The sequence below is a fragment of the Ambystoma mexicanum genome, chromosome 2q (assembly GCF_040938575.1).
Source record: "Ambystoma mexicanum isolate Mex_15411 chromosome 2q, UKY_AmexF1_1, whole genome shotgun sequence".
Taxonomy (NCBI): Eukaryota; Metazoa; Chordata; class Amphibia; order Caudata; family Ambystomatidae; genus Ambystoma; species Ambystoma mexicanum.
The window spans coordinates 550,828,194-550,845,246 of record NC_090924.1 but is presented as its reverse complement, the minus strand read 5'-3'; positions in this window follow the sequence as shown (position 1 = coordinate 550,845,246).

Sequence of the window (17,053 nt, the reverse complement as noted above, 5' to 3'; positions counted from 1 at the left end):
CAGCTAGCTGGGACAGAGGAAGGGCAGAGAAGAATGGGTAGAGGCCGTATAGCCGGACACATGATCGGGGGAGGGAACTGAGGGAGAACACAACAGAACTGGTGGATGGCTCTCTTTTAGAACAAGCTGAGTTCATATTTCTAAATAATTAAAACATTTTTTTTTTAAAGTTGCACACTGTGCACCGACACTCCTTGCTAAAACTGTGAGGACACCCTTTGTACTGCTGGTTGTTGTCTGAGCTATGCTATGCCTATGTCATACCCTGCATAGAGTGGTGTAACAGTGGACATGACATATACATCAAAGGGGCCTATGCCAAATGAGTGAGACAAAATGTTTTGCCGCAAAAGGTGGGTGGAACTGACATGCTTGTCCCCCCTAAAAGTACACCCATGGTCGGTCAGGCCCACACGCGCCTGCACAGACACGGTTTAACTCCCGGGTCGCTCTCCCAGGCGCAGCTTCACCTCACTGATGAGGCCCAACAAGGCTGAAACACGTGTATGGGGTTGCTGTTGGTACTCTTGTTCAGAGAGGAATTGCCATAGCATTTCGGTGCTGGACTGCCCATGTGGGCGGGACAAAGACTGATATGCAAATGGATATTTCCCTTCTGTGAAAGGTACAGTGAGCTAAACGCGTGTGCTGCAAACTCTCATCTCAGAACTGGTTATCATGCCATGTTCCTTCTGGAGAGGAGCGCTCGCCACCTTTTAAAAAAATATATTTGTAAGGAACTTGGGGTTGGTCACCCTGAGTTACCTGGGGGCAACCAGACGTGGACTCCCTGATCACTGTGCTCAGAGAGGAGCAGCTTCACCTCTCTGATGAGGTCCAACAAGGCTGAAACACGTGTATGGGGTTGCTGTCAGTACTCTTGTTCATAGAGGAATTGCCATAGCATTTCGGTGCTGGACTGCCCATGTGGGCGGGACAAAGACTGATATGCAAATGGATATTTCCCTTCTGTGAAAGATACAGTGAGCAAAAAGCATGTGCTGAAAACTCTCATCTCAGAACGGGTTATCATGCCATGTTCCCTCTGGAGACTAGCGCCTGCCACCTTTTTTTAAAAATATTTCTAAGGAACTTGGGGTTGGTCATCCTGAGTTACCTGAGGGCAACCAGACATGGACTCCCTGCTCACTGTGCTCAGAGAGGCGCAGCTTCACCTCACTGATGAGGCCCAACAAGGCTGAAACACGTGTATGGGGTTGCTGTTGGTACTCTTGTTCAGAGAGGAATTGCCATAGCATTTCGGTGCTGGACTGCCCATGTGGGTGGGAAAAGACTGATATGCAAATGGATATTTCCCTTCTGTGAAAGGTACAGTGAGAAAAAAGCATGTGCTGCAAACTCTCATCTCAGAACTGGTTATCATGTCCTGTTCCTTCTGGAGAGGAGCGCCTGCCACCTTTTTTTAAAAATAATCTCCAACAGACACAACCAGAATCCACAGGAACGGCTGAGGTGGGGGGAAGTTGTCCATCATATTCTGCAACGCAAAACGCCACAATAACCAAGTAACATGTTTCTGTGTTGCTGCGAATAAACACCGAAGTGCCACCCAGGGTGTCTACCCTGAATTCGTTCTCTACCTTCAGGGGCTGTCTTGGAACTGTGGCGACTGCAATTTCATGGCTAAGACTTTCTAGGCTGTGTGTCTTTTGACATTTGAGTACTTTTTGTTGTCTTGATTTCTGTTTATTTTTGATGCATGTGAGTATTACGTTATTTCCATCCCCCCTGGCTTTTTGTCTTGGCTGCAAATTTCCCACATCTACAATCTGTCTCTGGTTGTTAACACCCAGTTTCCCCTGTTTTGTCCTTAGTTTTTGGGGTCAATGTATCATACTGTCTGTCCTCTCTACTCCCCTTTATAGAGACAGTGGAGATGTTGTGCTGGTTCTGAATCGCATGCCAACCATAGAAGAAGCATCCCCTTTTCACCAAATATGTCAATTTTCTGACCATTGGCAGAGATTTCACATGAAGTCTCCAAGTGTATCATTCATATCTGAAATTATAGGGGAAGTTAAAGCAGGTAGAATGTTGGTAGTTTGTTTTCTGTAGTTATGTGACCCTGTGGGTTCATGATCTCTTTCAGTGCCGCTGGGTCACTAGCCACCCTGACTCCATAGACTGTTTCATTCTGTGTGTCTTTATTAACACAAAAGGTGATACGGTTCTACCCAGGAGGGTTTTACTATGCCAAAGAAGATGCTGTCACCTTTCACGGTTAATTGAAGATTACATCCAGGCCACTTTCAGTGGCTCCATGATGCCAACCTCCCCAGAGCATACTGTTTTGGTCACTCAATCTCAAGGGATGAAGATGTTTTGTGGCCCCTTTCATATTTGAATTACGGGAAGGGCCCGAACAAGGCCTATGGGGAGGTTAGTCCTCAGCCAATGCTAAATGTCTGGTAGGGGTGTAGAAGACAGCCCTCAATGTTCCTCTCCTATGGCGAGCCTACAAAGTGTAGGCATCCAAAAATCGAGGTGAAGTTCAGTTGGTGCCCTGCCCAGCAAGGAAGGTTTGGTTGTTCTGTGCATAAAGCTTCAAGGATGTGGTCTCTGCTACACACACGTAATCAGAGACTTTGGTGGCCCACCAAATCAATCCAATTCAAATGCAAGCTCTGAGGAGGATTGCTGATTGGTGTTACATGATACTATGGCCTGCTATGTCAATGTTCTGCTTTCAATACTTTATGAATCCATACAAGTAATGATTACTTTTGCCTGATACACATCTTCATATAATATTGTCTTTGCTCAGGGATCAATTGCTTATTTACCACATGGGTACAATAACCCAAAGTCATGAGCTACAATATACCCTGCAATGGACACAAAATACTTTACTAAACTAGTGAAGGAAAGCAATAAAGCTGACTTCAGAGCAGACCCTTGCCTATCAGGCATCTACAAGAAAATCTTCAGCAAAGAAGCACCTGCATAATATGTCAGCAAACTCATGAAACTTTCACTGAAAAAGTACCATTCCTACATTTAACCTCTTCTCAAAGATCCTAGGGGGAGCATAGATGATCCCCCCAACGTTGGCCAACATCAAAAATCCCTTACCCAGCTAATCTGCTGAAATCCTTCCCATATGGACAAATCCTGACACGCATTGGAAACCAACCACCTGCTGGACCATGCACAAGACGGTTTCAGGCCAATGAGAACGACAGAATCAGTACGACTTTCCATCTCAAATTACCTAAAATGAATTCAGACTCCAAACCCACCTCTGCCCTGAAACTATCAGACCTTTTAGTGGCTTTTGGCAAAGTCAACCATGCAACTCTCATCAAATGGATAGAAGAAACATGGCTAAACAACATTGGATGAAATCCTTCCTAGCGGAAGGAATGAACACCTCCTGGCTATGCCCTTTCAGCTAAACCTCATACATACTCACACACACTCACATGTGGTGTTTCACAAGGCTCAACCTGCTGACCAATACTCTTCAACATTTACATGTCCACACTCATAAAACTCATCAAGTGACACAAACGTTCATGCTACAAACTACATAGCTGATACTTGCATTATCTACCCAATTTCTACCAGCACTCAACCCGGTAAAACTGAAATCATGATCACTCATCACACCTCTATACAACCACCTATACCATGGCCAACGGTAATGGAAACCAGACTGGAAACTTCTAAAATGGTCAGAAAGCTCAGAATCCTGATGGACAACAAACACTGGAACTTCAAGTTAATGCAGTAGTAAAGAAATGTTTCTTCGACCCACGTTCTATCAGATGGACCCTGAACTTTCTCACTTTTCCACACAAAGCCCTCACCATTATCTCGCTTGTCATTACAAGAATCGACTAGAAAAATAACATCTACCTTGGCATGCCCGACTGGCTCCCCAATAAACAACAATGCATTAAGAACGCAACAGCAAGACTCCTTTTAAGACCCAGCAGGGGAGAACACATCTCGCCAGCAATAAGATCTCTAGACTGGCTGCTAGTCGATAAAAGGATGTATTTGACTGCATTGTTCACAGAGCAATATATGCCCAAGGAGCAGAATTCCTCCACCTATAGACCAAATAGATCCCTGAGGTCTAACAATGGGGTGGGCCCAAGCCTGATTTACATATGGTCTTTCCTCTTCTGTAATGGCGTGGCAGAAAAAGAACTGTGGTCTGGAGGGTTGCCTAGAGCAATGCCAGAGGTTAACATTAATTCAAAACCTTCCAGCCATCACCTCTTGTGTGTTAACATACATACAATGTTTCTTTGGACGTTAACATACAGACATTGGGCCTCATTCCGAGATTGGAGGCAGCCATGGCGCTATAAGCGCCATGGCTGCCTCCAGTACCGGGTTTTGGGTCCGGTTTGGTTGAATGGGGACTTACCAGGTTATTACCTCTTGTGTTTTTTGCTGTAGTCACCCCGAGTGGGACAGGTATGCTCAGAGGTGGAACTTGTGTCTGCTGGGCCTAGAGACCCAAGCAACTCCTCACTGATGAGGCCCACCAAGGATGAAACATGTCTGGGATGCTTGTGGTCTTGTGAAGACTCCTACTTCCTTTCTCCTCTTTCCTGCTTTTTGCTGTAGTCACCCCGAGTGGGACGGGTATGTCCAGACGTGAGTCCCGTGCCTGCTGGGCCTAGTGACCCAAGCTGCTCCTCAGTAATGAGGCTCAACAAGGCTGAAACATGTGTGGGGATGCTTGTGGTCTCGTGCAGAAGGGATGTGACCTAGCAGTTGGGCTGGACTGTCCCTTTTGGGGCTTGACCAAGTCTGATTTGCATATGGGCTTTCCTCTTCTGTAATGGCTTGGCAGGAGAACAACAATGCTCTGGAGGGTTGCCCAGAGGAATTGCAGGGTTGTGATTAATTATAAACCTTCCCGCCATCACCTCTTGTGTTTTGTTAACAATGACATACACATTGAACTCAAATGCTATTCGAAAAAGAAATATAGTTGTCAGTTTTTTCCAACGTTGCTACTAAAGTCTCAAACCTTCTTCCCCAGAGAATAAGCACAATAAATGGACATCTGACCTTTACAAAATCAATAAAACCATAGCTATACCTTGCCAAACCATGGGCCATTGTCGAAAAGAGGACAAACATTGTTGATCACAGCACAATGAGTTTGGTTACTCAACGAGCTACCTGCACAACAGTGTTTTAGCCCTACACCATTAGAATCTCCCACTAACCCAATCTAAAACTCGCCATACAACTGTAAACACACCAGACGCAAACCAATTATGCAATGTACACAGGACATCTATAACATCCACTCCACTGACAGCAAATGGCAGAACTCCACATCTCTTCCAATAACCAAATCAGCCAAAGCAGCCTTGCAGCAACGGCACAGAAAGCCTCAGGTATAAACTCAAGTGCCTACACACCAACCAACCCATAACACCTAGAAACAAGCCCACATATAGACACCAGCTTTTCCAAACTGTAACAACCAGCACTACAGTAAAAGCACTCTTGTGATCTCGCTCTCTGCCATGCAAATGGCAGTGGTGTGTGGTATAAATCACAGTAACATAAAATAAATACCATAACACATGTAAATACCACATGTGTTATTTAGCACATGTGCAATTAAACTTTATTGCCGGTACAGAGATAATTCTTCAAAAAATGATAGAGCACGAGAATAAAAACAAGTGTTAATTACAACCACTTTGCAGGTGGTGTGTGGTCACAATGCCTGCCCGGTGATCTCAGCTATTGAAATGCGTTTAAAAACACAACCAAACTGCACTCAAATAGCACAATGGATGCCATGCAAAGCATATAAATACATTTGCTGGTAGTACTGCATGCAACCTGTTGGTCGGCACCCTCCTCAGCATCCCCACATCCTCTTACTTTGCCCTGTTTCTCCCCCTTATATGTAAGATCAATGCTTGAACCCCGATTAGGGGTAACACTATTAATAGGCTAGGTTCCACTAATTGGTCACTGGCCCAGTGACTGGTCGTTGATCAAATAAATGGAGTAACTAGCCTGACCAGAACCTTGCCTGATAATTCCTGCAGTTTATGGTTTGGCTGTCACCTCTGACTGGGTGGTGGTGGCGGTTATTTGGTAACTGTGGGAGTGTTGCTCATTGTGTTTTTGGAGAGCGAATGGTGCCTATATCCTGACAAACATAATGTTTGTTCCTTCCACATAATAGATTGACTTCACACAATAAACTTTGAGATTAATGTCAAAAAGGGAAGAACTACCAAGCAAGAAGACCACTGCTAAACTGCCACCCCCTTGTGTATATTCTTTGCATAGCCAAGGGGTTTGCCACAGGTCTATTGGCAAAAGAAACCAGGACATGCCTAAATCATCCCCTACGCAGGGTGTGACTGAGCTCATTATAGAGAGGATAAACATGAACACCAATGACCAAACATTGTATGAAAAGAGGGGATATAGCCCTCCTGTATTATTGACTGTGGTTCCTGAACATGTTAAGTGGCCACAAAGCTTGCAGTGATCAAGGCCAACACGGACAGTAGACAGCCTGCCACAGACGCAAGAGAAGATAACCGATTTTTTTCAAACTCCTACCATGACAAGACCTTGATGCTCTCCTGAAGTAGCGAGTTCACCTAACACAATGGTTAACATTGATAACAATAACTCGCTACTAAGCATGTGCTTGAATTTAAGACAAGCATCCTTACCAGGAAACGCTCCCAAAATCTAAATCTCTGCATTTCTGCCCCCACTAATTTGGCGATAATACCTGCTCTTAAGAAAATTGTGAATATACATTTACCTACAGTGTTAGAATTGAGTCTAGACACTTCAAAAAGCACGACCGAAGATGAGGCTAACTTTAATGACTCTCCCTTTAGGCCAAGCTTGAATACAATTGCTTTTATGATGTATGCCATCTTTGGTTTATGCTCCACACTGGCAAATGAACAGAGAGTGATGAAGGGAATTCTGGCCAGGGTATTGGACTTGATTTTGTCGAGTAGTGTCGAGGATAAGGGACAGATGCGAGAAATATTAGAAGCTGATTTTCTAGAAGAGCTGGATGAAGAATCATCAATTGAACTAAGTATGATAGAAACACCTCTTTCTATTCTTGATCACTCACTGTCATTTGTGGATACAAACCAAAGGAGGCTTATACAGGAGCAGCCATCTATACAATCTTCCTCAGCTTGCAGATTGCCACCTAATAATCATTTGAAAACAACATAGAAACGCAGAAAGAGTGACCAAACAACTGTCTAACCATAGAAAACAAGTAACTGCAGAATTACCTAAAAATGCATCAGCATTAGCGGCTAATCCCGATGCAAACAAGAATGTGTCATTAATGAAGACTGCAAGAGTCCATTTCAGGAACACCACAGTCGAAAATAAACAGCATGAACGACAAACCAGTACCTTAGATAAATGGCTACAATACCGAAGAGAGTGTGACCGCTGTTCCTGCATTGAAATGTACAAACACATCCACACAAAGAGTTAAAGTACAAGTCACCAGGGTGGAAAAGACAAAATCTGATATGGGTACTCAATGTAGATTGACCACGTTCAGTGACCCCGCCCAGATGACAACTGAGACCGGACCTTAAGGTCAAATTTTAAGCCAATCCCTGATAATGGGCTAATTTACACCACTACTCATAAAACAAGGCTAGTCGAGGACCAACTAGGCCCACACAAGATGTGCTCAAGGTTATAACTGACAACATGCTAAATTAGCATATTAGCACATTGTCCATGTTGCACTTGTATTGAGGAAATTGAGCCTACTAGCCATTTCCCATTTCTAAATAGTGGCAATTTGATGACATTGTTCCAATACATTGAGCAGTTGTCCATCTTGACTTCACTAGATATTTAAAGGGTTCAATTAACTGGTTACCACTGCCAATTTAATTGGGTGGTGGTAAAGTTTGTCAGTTGTGTGGTGGAGGAAAGGCTCATGCAATTTGTGTTTGAGATGTATACCATGGGCTACTGTATGCAACTATATTATGGAACACTAAAAGAGGAACACTTAAAGACCCCTGCGTATACCATGGAGGGAAAAATTGCAACACAATCTGTTTGGTCCAAAAAGAGGTTGGGTCATCTAGGAAAACAAATGAAATCAACACAGACAACTTTGTCTAACAGTCCTTGGGTGTCCTCTGAGGAAGAGCTATTGTATTGACCATCGGCCATCCCTAACTTGGGTCTACTCCTCTCTTGGAATGAAGGGGATTTAAATTGTTCACCGCCCAACCTATCGGCTATGCAGCCCTTGCCACAATTGACATATTCATGCTACAAGAAACTTGTTTGACGTCAACCTTTTCAATGGATGGTTATCAAATATTCTTTCAACCAGCAATTAGAGCCCGGAAGTGGAGACCTAAGGGCGGCTTATGCATAGGCCTTAGACAAGGTTACGCGGCAATGGGGTACAATATTGGAACACTGTGTGTCAATGGTATGGCAGTTGAAACTAAGAACTTTCTTGATGGGAACAGTTGTACTCTAATATTAAATGTATATGACCCCCGAGATGGCACACATACCACTACATTGCTGAAATGGGTGATAAAGATACTGTCATCATGGAATGTAAAGCATCCCAAAGGGAGCATAATTATAGCTGGTGATTGTAATGCACAATGCATTAATTTGGTTGGTAATAGTATAACAGAGGACCCCTGCACTTATATTAAAGGGTCAGAGGTGGTCGGAAGTATTGCTGGAATTTAACCTACTACCATTGCTGCCTAGTAAGAATTAAACTCTACTGGAAGTGGTTACGTGGACGAATAGGCGCAGTACTTCATGCTTGGACAGTATATTCCTTATGGACACTGTGCATTGTAAAGCACTAAAATATGAAACTGTGTCTACCCCAGTTAGTGACCAAGCAATGATGAAAGTTACCTTGCATGTGAATGGACAGAAGAACAGAAAGTTTGATCTAGGCACAGCGTCAGTTATTGCTTAGGAAAATAGAGTTGTGAGGTTTGAGGCTAATGTAAAAAGGGCCAATAAGTATATTGTGCCGATAGTTTGCTGCCCGGAAGAAATACTACATCGCTGTGAAGGTGATTTGGGGGTACTATGTGCACTAATTAAGCCTTGCCTCTATATGGCAGGGAAGATGACTGTGCAAGGCATGAAAATCCATAACATTTTTGATTACCGGATTCATATTGAAAAGCGCTTGCTACATAAGAAGGTGAGGGCCATAAAGAGAGGAACAAAAAAATCAAGATTGGGGTATTATCCCGTAAACATAAGACCTGGTTGCGTGACCACAAAGCCAGGTTTGCCTCAGCAAATTAGAAAATGGTCTACAGCTCGATACGTACAAATGATTCTCAGAAATTCTGGCACTTATATTGGACCTATCTGACTGCAATGGCTCCAAAGAAAACTTGTGTTATAGCAGAAGAAGTATGGAATGTTCATGTTAAAAGACTCTATTGGGATCAAAGCATTGCAGAATATGCATTTTCCTTTGCTTATTTGGGTGGCCCAGTCTTGAATATAGAGATAAGTGATACACTGAACAATCTGGCAAGATAAAAACCATCCAGAGCCCCTGGGAGGGCGTACGGGTTAGCCATCATTGTATTGATTACCAATACTCAATTTTGAGAACGAGTATTGCACGAAATGTACAATAAGATATGTACAACAGGAGTGCTTCTGAGTAGTTGGCTCAACCCAGTATTGATCCTGATACACAAATGTGGCTGCCACACAGACCCTAACAAATATAGATTACTAGCTATGTGAGTTTCAAGTAGCAACATTTTTGCAGTTATTCTATTGCAATTATTGAACACTTGGGTTAGAGATAAACATCTGTTAAAACCTCAGCAGCAAGGATTTAGGAAGGGCTATTCGACTATACAGGCTATGAGAGTCCTTTGTTTTCTGGCTGTGGTTGTCTTGAGTTGGGCTGGTTGTGACCTATTCATATGTTTTGTTGATTATTCAACAGCATTAGATTGTGTCGAGTGTCATATTTTGTGGTCAAAACTAGAAAGATGCGGTATTGATAAATACTTGTTATATTTACTCAGTGCCCTATATACCGACACAACAATTACGGCTCACCTTTCTCAAGATGGAGACATCTCCTCAACCCATGCCTACTAATAGGGATCTAAAACAGGGGTGCGTTCTTGCTCCCCTGTTGTTTAACCTCTGTGTGGCTCACATGGGGAGAAAGTAAGTACGACACAGAATTTTCCGCCACATATTGGAGGTGTAGCGTTGGTAGGCAGAATCACATGCAGTACCCTTTGGGAACACTGCACACCATTAAGACTACAAGTGTGAGTACAATTTCACTTTTGGTACAAACCTGTACTACACAGTAATGTGGTAGCAGTGGCTGAGCAGCCAGACTTATCTCAAGAGTAAAGTGAGCAGTACAAGAGATTACACAAAGGATTAGCAATCACAGTGGTTCAAACAAACACTTACTCAAGGTTTCTTGGTAAAAGAATATACATTTATTTACACAGTCAGTTGGAAAACATTCCACTAGCAGCTCAATATCACAATCTAATATACTAAAATACACAACCAATCAGTTTCTGAACACGTTCAGCTCCACTGAAGTGGGAGCAAAATGTCACTTCAGTTACTTTAAAAAGGGGTAAAATCACAAGGTTAAAAGAATCAAAGCACAAATACTTTGCAGAGGTAGGGCAAATAGTTTTAGTTGACTACAACCAGCAATTCAATTCAATAGGCCTGGGCCAAAGTCAATGGTTCAGAGCCTTGGATAGGAGAGCACAGTTCTGGTAGTAAACGGTTAAGTTTTTGCCACGGTTTTTTGAAGTAGTTGGTCAGATGAAAAGTTATATGTTGGTTTAGGGAAGGAAGAGGCTTCAAAGTTGGGAAAGTTTCACAAACTTTCACCGCGGCAGAAAGGAGTTCTTGACCGCTCTTGCACAGTAGCTTTTAAATGAAAAAGAGCTGTAGCTGAGGCAGTTGTTCCTGGCAGTTCCTGCAGATCTCGCTGTTCCTTAGTTTCAGTCTTGGGGAAAAGAAGGAGGACGTCGGGAGGTTCCTGCACTGCCCAGGGAAGAGGCCTCAAGCTTGGAAAAAGGTTGGTTTAAGGTGCGAGTTCCTTAAAGATCACAAATTGGTATCCTTCTCACTGGCTATCTGGTTTTCAACAGCACTCTGAAGAAAATCCGAGAAGTATAGAGAAGGTGTCCAGGTGACTTGCGAGTTGGTTGTTCCCACCAAACTCAAGGGAAGAAGTTAACCTTGAAGGGCTTCTCTGTCGATGGAGTTTCAGGCAATTCGGGCCTGTAGCAGGGCTTCATCGGTGGACCAGGAGTTGCAGCAGTCGTCTTCCTTCAGCTCGTCTTCGGTTCTTTCGTTTCAGTGGTCGACTCTGCTTTCCAAGTCCCAGTGGCCTGCTTTTAAACAGTTTTCCCCCATTCATTCCAGTCTAGCTGTCACTCACCCAACAGGGTGGCAGTCCTTGCCATACATCCAGCCGGCCAATCACGCCAGAGTGCTTTCAGGTCTCCTAGGAGACTAAGCACAGGGAGTGTTGGGCACCTCCCTCACATCCTGTCCACCCCAGACACTCAGGCACCAGAGGAGGGCTTCAGCACTGAAGCCCACCAAAGGCCAACAAACAAAGGGACCAAATCTGGTTTGGCATGCAGAGTTAAACACAAGAAGGACCTTTCCTAAAAGAAACGGGAAAAAAGTTGACAGATAGGTCTTGGGCTCCATATTGGAAAACATGGCTGACCCGATTTTTAGCTACCAGTGTTCGCGGTCGTGAAAAATCATGGTAGTTTGTTCTAAACTACTGCCACCAGCCATTTCAAGAGGGAAAGGGTAACATTTGGGTAACATTTGAATGTTACATGAGTGTTTAGACTCAGGGGATGCTAGCCAACCCACCCAGCACTCTATAGGAAGATAGTGTGTGCTGGGTCTGTAAATTTAAAAAGACTAGTAAAGTCAATTTAACTTTACATGCTCTGGGAGACAGTAGTCAGTCCCAGAGAAGGTATTTAAACCTTGGGAAGTCGGAAAGACATCCCTGTGCCACTGCACTGAAGGTGCTGGGTGACACACAAGAAAAAGATGATGCCTACGGAGTTGTTTTAAAACTCGATATCCAAAGAACACAAAACACATTGAAAATGAAAAGTTCAAATTCCCAAGATATAGGAAAAGAGCTGGATGGCTCGAAGGTAGAGGGCATTTCGCACTTGGGTGAGAATTCTCCCTAACAATCGTCACAGTAGATGACTTATGCAGATGACACAGTGCTACCTGACCGCACCTCTCTTATTTATTTTATTTATTGGTCACTTCTTAGCCGCTTATACAATTAGCAAAACTGTTTCAAAGCGCCCAATAGGCAACAGGGAGGGGACAGGGGAGGTAGAAAATGAATTACAGCACGGATAAATAATTGAATTAACAGTTCAAACAAATAATAAGAATAAAGGGAAGGGGGACAAACCTACTATGCCATGTGAGTGTTCAGAACGTGCAAGTGCAGTTGTCTTCAAAGACCTATTGACAACCTTGTCCAATTCGCGGATGAGAATCGGTTGAAGATCAACCTTGCAAAGACCAAGGTTATGCACATAGGAGTAAAGGTCGATGCACTACTGGGTTTTGCTGGCATATTAGGAATATTAAGCTGGAGCAGGTTAAAACCTATGTCTCCTTTGGTCTACCTTCTATAGTGCTCCTACATTCTCACAATACTCTGCCTATGTTAAAGCTAAGGCTATGCGACAATGACTGGTATTGAGGGGATTTATCAGGAGGGCCGTTGGAGAGTCAGTAGATGGTCTTTTGGACGTTTATACCAACTCCATTTTACCATATATATTCTATGATTCAGAAACTGTTCCTGAAAATCACGTGGATTGGTTAGATAAACTAGAAGCAAAAATAGTTAGGCCACTCCTTGGCTTTCCTACGACCGTTCCTGTGGCCACATTGAGAATCAAACTAGCGACTACCTCTTTATACACGATTAGGAAAATAACCTGTAGTAAGTTATTGTTGAAAATAAATCAAGCTAGTGTCACTATAGATATTCCTGATATATTTTCTATGGCCAAAGAACACTCACATTATCAAATGTGCAATAAAGCACATTTTGAATTGGTAGATGCAGTTCAAAATTATGTGGAGAATATTGGACTGCCCTTGGTAGAGGCAGTAGACATTGGTTTTTATTTACAGAACTTAAAACTCAAGTCACTGGAAGGGGACTGAGTAAGATCTATGGGCATATTAGAGAATAAAAGGCGTTACGGGGAGTATGTCAAACAGCATTTTAAATATCATAAGCCATGCAGTTACCTGATTAAGGCACACTATTGCACACTAAGATGCTTTATTAAGTACCTGCAACTAAATATTTTGCCTGTATTAGATCACACAGGCTCTTGGCAGAACATACCACCAGAAAAAAGATTGTGTCGCTTTTGTGCCAAACATATAGAAACGAATAGGCACATTTTGACGGCATTTGTGAGAAGGTAACTGATCTTTACATTACGGGCTATGACCGTTTTTGCACGGGCCAAACAGCATTGCAACAGATCAGTTTTGGTCTATGATTGTGGTGGCAGTATCGCTTGTGATTACTGCAGCTGCAATGCATGCTTGGCAGCGTATACAAGACATCGTATTGGTGTACTCTGCCAAAACTCAATAATGTAATCTGCATATGCTCCTATGTGTGTGTGATAACTTGAATTCATTGTATATGTGTTGCTGGATGGGGCTTTTAATAGTTATGCTTTTATGTGACACATTTTAAATTGTTGTTTTAATTGTTTTGTAATTGATGTTATCATTTGTATGCAAAAGGCTTAATTTTATTAGCCATATGCATGACATAAAAATATTAATACTTCCCGCGAGGGAAGTATTAATGTTATCATTTGTATGCAAAAGGCTTAATTGTATTAGCCATATGCATGACATAAAAATATTAATACTTCCCATGAGGGACCACGGGGGACAGAAACTGAGAAAGTTAGTGGGATTTGAGATGACTCTCAGGCTGCCAACCAACATACTAATAAAGGTCATATCATGTTTTTCATACACCGGGCAGCTCTTTAATTAAACCAAAAGTACACTCCCTTCAAGATGCCTAGCACTTCACTTAGGGTAACGATTAAAGTCCCTAGCCAGCCCCGTTCCCTAATCTGCCGCTCCCTGATCTTTGATACATACATTAGAAAGTAAATGCAAGGTAAAGGCAAAAGGTGTTGGTAATGGAATTACCACCACTGTTACTGTTCTGCCATATTACAGGTCATTGAAACTGTCAAAGCAATTAGTAGCACAGGAATTAGCACTCAAAAAAATCAATAATTCCTCAAGTGCAAATTCTTTTGACAGAATTAACCGAAAAACACATAATTAATTCCAAAACACACTAAGCTGAAACACCGCTGAAATATTGCCAAAACAAGCAGTAATTCCTCCAAAAACATAGATTCAAATACCTCCACCAAAGAGGTGGAGGTAAAAGCATTCAGTTGATATAAATGTAGTCACATATTAATACAATTGGTAACAACATGGTATTTAAGGCTCACACCTTCCACAAAACATACGTTCAACCAAAATGCAGCGTCTAGCAGACAAGAACTAAGGCATGTACAACTTGTTACTGTGCATTGACGTGCAGCGGCATGCCATCCCGCAGCAGACAAGGATGCAGGCACCATAATCGAAGGAGAGACGTGTTGCAGATGTCCCCCATACCTTATGTCATCCTTCCCCTGGTCACTAACTGAGCAACAAATAAATAAATGCTCACACTAACTGCATGAACTGCAAAACCATCACAGACCTACTGACCCTTACTGAGTCCGGACCTTCAGAGCAGGGATCAATATTAGGACAGCTATCTAACCTGTTGATTCTTGTGACTTTTCTGTACTTATGTTCCACTGGCTCATGTCTGGACACTGTTGGGATGGTGTCTGGTATGTCCCAGCCAACCTTCTCCAAAGTGTAGGAGCAAGTGTTGGATGCACTCATGGTTAAGCGCATCGGCACATCTTCCTGCCCACCACGCAGGTTCAGGTGTATGCAGCAAAGGCACAGTCTACACAAAATGATAGCAGCACTGGACTGTACACATGTGGCACTAGTTTCCCCCAAGGCAGTGGATCAGGTGTATCGCAACAGAAACAATACCATTCCATGGGCATACAGATGACTTGGGATGTAGATCAGACTATCAGCCACTCCTTTGCCCATTTCCCAGGTTTCAGCCATGACACCATGGCTATAAGGAACAGCATCCTGTTAGATTACATAAACATTCACAGAGGAGAGTGCACCTGGATTTTGGGTAGGTAGTCAAATTGGCAATGAATGGGCAAGGGTAGCACGGAAGGAGAAGACAATTACCACATATGTGATGGAACTAAATGTCCCATAATGCTTAGTTCAAGAAGAATGAAATAGCGGATGCCCCTGTTCGCTCTCACACCCAGGCACAGTGTGAACTGTGTGTACACCATAGGAGGATAGCCAGGTATGCATGTAAGTAGCCAACCCATCCTTTGCATGTATGTGTCACATCATAAAATGCATTCCAAGCTAAGGCACCCAAACAGTACATAGCACAGGTCATCTGGGATAGGTCAGCACATGGCCCATTACTATGGCCATCGTTGTATCCGTTATAGTGATATTCAAACGCCACTCTACTGCAAAGACACATTGAAAGGCACAGACACCCCAAGTGTTATAGAGTGAGGACATTCTCATTTACATATCAATGCGCACTAAGGCCAACAGAACAGTAGTTACAGTGAATAGCACTTCAACAACCAACAGTCACACCTAACACTTTGCTTTCTACCTATTTCAGGTAATTCTGCCTATCCGGAGCTACTGTGGTTGATGACATCTGTCTGGAACCCTGGGACACCATAGAAGCTGGCATGCAACAAGTCTTATATAAGGACCAGGGTGTGTTTTGAGTGTACATTTGGACTGCTAAGGGATGGTTCAGGTGCCCTCACCAAACAGGAGGGGGTACTCATGTACTGCCCATAAATGTTTGGTAACATTTTTGTCGTCTATGCAATGATGCACAACATATGTGTGGAGAGGAATATTTCCATACCCCTAGATGAGGAAAATGCACCCTCTGACAAAGAGAATGAGGAAGAGTTAAGTGACAACAGACCACCTCGGGCTGTGCATGAAGAAGGGAGATAAGGATGCATCATCCGTCATGGATACAGACATCCCTCTTCTTGGAATCTGAGCTATGAGGCGCAGGTGAGTGGCAAGCTGCAATCTGTTGTCTATAACCTTAGACCTCTGCGTCAAGCTCTAACTTACGTACCATCGGACAAACAAGCTGCCGTGGTAAATGCTCAATTAGACAGTTGCAATAGCCTACTTGCAGGAATACCAATTAAGCAGTGTCAACGACTGCAAAGAGCTCTGAATGCTGTGGCGAGATTGGTGGTGGGGGTAAAGAAGTTCGACCATATTTCAGGATTCTGTCTTCCCCTACATTGGCTGTCTGTGAGGGAAAACACTTGTGCGCTCTGGTCAGAGCACAAACTTCTGTTGAGCATTGCATCATCACCTTGCGTGTCGTGGGGCGATCAGAGTTCTGCGGTCTACGGAGCTGGATTTTGGAATAGACTACCCATAGAGATTCGAGAAGTTAAATCACTGAATATTTTCTGAAAATGGTTAAAGACGCATTTATAGACGCCAGGTCAGACCTGGCGAGCACACAGGCAGCCGCGAGCACACCACGTCGGATGCACCGGCACCATTCACGGATGGTGCCGGTGCATCCGGCTTCCCCATTCCTATTGAGCCCTATGGGGGCTCGAGTGGGAATGGGGAAGAATTTTTTCCGGCGCCCTGCAATGGGCAATTACCGGGTCCGCTGGTGTTGTAATACCCAGGTAATTGCCCATTCCAGGGCGCTGGAAAGAAAACAACTCTGGTGGCAGCCAGGGTCGTAATGAGGCCCATTGACATGTATTTGTGCGGCAGT